Genomic DNA, 2,197 nt, shown 5'->3' with positions numbered 1-2,197 from the left:
GGACATTCACCCCCCCCCGGGGGTCTCTCACACAGCGACAGTGTCTCTCACCTCTTCCCTCTGCTCTCCTCCGGCCATTCCGGTGACACGCTAAGCTCCGCCTCCTCCCGGCATACACCTCACAACCAGCCAATCAGCGTTCCCAGGGGTGGGCGGTGCGCTAATGGAGAATCCCGCCCACTTTCCCTGCTCTGTTTTGGGTGATAAGGGTCCGCTGGAAGCTGCAGAGGATGGACGGAGGCTTCTCACACCGGGGTGACCGACATGTCTATGAGCCGCAGGACGAAGAGATGGGGACACCGGAAGTACAGAGAGTACCCGGGAGGGGGGGATCGATCACCAGAGATAAATGTCCGATATTAGATCACATGACCACAGAGTGAGCCGGACTGTGACGCACTTCCGGACGTTCATTCCTCACCCTGTCCTGAGTCCTCTGCTGCCTCCCTTTCAGATCCTCACCCCTGGCACATGCTTCATCATTCTCAGGGCCTCACCCCGGCCTGTGCTGCCTCCTTCTCAGGTCCTCATCCCCATCCTCACCCCGGCCCATGCTTCCTCAGGTTGAGGCCCCCTCCTTTCCCCTATGAGATTACTTTAGGAGGAGGCATTCCACAACACACAGCGGGAGGAGAACTCAAACCTGCGTTGTCCTTCCTATCAGGACGGGGATTCTGTGCTCCTCGGGGGCGGGGCTTCCATGTCTCTGTACCTGATGCTATGGATCAGCTCCGTGTGTGATCCTCAGGAAGTCCCCCTATATCTGACCAGTTAGTGTCTGCTCCTCAGGGGCGGGGCTACCACATCACTGCACACAATCCCCGTGCGCCAGACACGTCACACCGACCCCCGGGCCGGCCTAAGGGGTGTGCGGCCGCACAGGGCGTGTCGTGGCAACAAAGGCGCCAGGCGGCCAGCACAGCTCATCCTCGTGGCGACTTCTCACCGCTGGCCATCTGATACGAGAGCGCCCCCTCCCCAGGGAGCGCTGCCTGCTGTCAGGATGGCGGAGCGGTGAGGGGGAGAGAAGCCGCGCCCCGCAGCTGTCAGGATGGCCGAGCGGGGAGGAGATCGGAGCCGCTGTCAGTTTCAGGATGACAGCGGCTCTGTGCGTGGCTGAGCGGGGGATGGGTGGATATCAGTGATATTTACCGATCCTCCGTGTGAGAAGGACAAACACCGGAGCCATCGTCTGATCACATGGTACTATGTGTCCCCAGTTATGAATGAACAGGATGTGATTTATATTACTTCCTGTTCATTCAAGATTTCCTCAATGGGGAGAAGCACTCAGTGCAGAGGCTCCTCCCCATTCAGATCCTGCTGATAGTAAATATGAATGGGGCGCATGCTCCCCGTCTCCAAGATGGCGGCACGCATTCGCAGAACACGCCGGTGGCCAACATGGCGGCCGCACATTCTCAAACAAATTATTATTATGCGCCGGATACATTTCTGGTATATTGGGACAAATAGTAATTCATGAATGTTACACGGAGTCGGGTTCTGTGTTCTGTTTTTCTAGATGCACTGACTGGAAGAGAGGGATCGCCATGACAACCGGAAACTTTATTGTTATAGACTCCGTTGTAGTCTCTGACACTCTATTGTTTTATGTGATAAGAAGACTTCTATTGTGCCGACAAGTTTAATATCTTTATATAAAAGTTTTATTTGTATCGCACTTTGTAATATGTTCTTTGCGGCTTCACAAAATAGGAGTCTTTAAATGGTGCGGATATTGGGGGGAAATGGGTGTGGTCACTGAGGGGTGTGGTCACTGATGGGTGTGGTCACTGAGGGGTGTGGCCACTGAGGGGCGCTGTAAAGCTTTCTCGCACCGGCCCCCGGCAAGACGGATCCATTGAAGTATCGGGAAGCCCCCGGTGGAAACGTCTTCCCTTCTGTGAGGAAGCTTCGCTGTCATTGGACCGTCCAACAGGACGACACACCCCCCACCGAGGATTGGCTGCAGAAGAAGCTCCGGAAGATCCTCCAGCGGGCCGGTCACCCGACCTGAACCCCATAGAAAATCTCTGCTGGGATCTGAAGGAGGAGGTTGAATCATTTTGGTTGTGCCACCCAGGACATATTATTAGGGATCGGGGACCTTCGCAGGACGCCGTTCGCCATCATTAACCCCTCGTGTCCTGGGCACCCGGGGGGGGGCGGGGCTTCCATAGACAATGGCGGGTCT

This window comes from Nanorana parkeri, unplaced genomic scaffold, assembly GCF_000935625.1.
Source record: "Nanorana parkeri isolate BGI_ZX_2015 unplaced genomic scaffold, ASM93562v1 scaffold3245, whole genome shotgun sequence".
Classification (NCBI taxonomy): Eukaryota; Metazoa; Chordata; class Amphibia; order Anura; family Dicroglossidae; genus Nanorana; species Nanorana parkeri.
Note: the sequence above shows the minus strand (reverse complement) of the source record.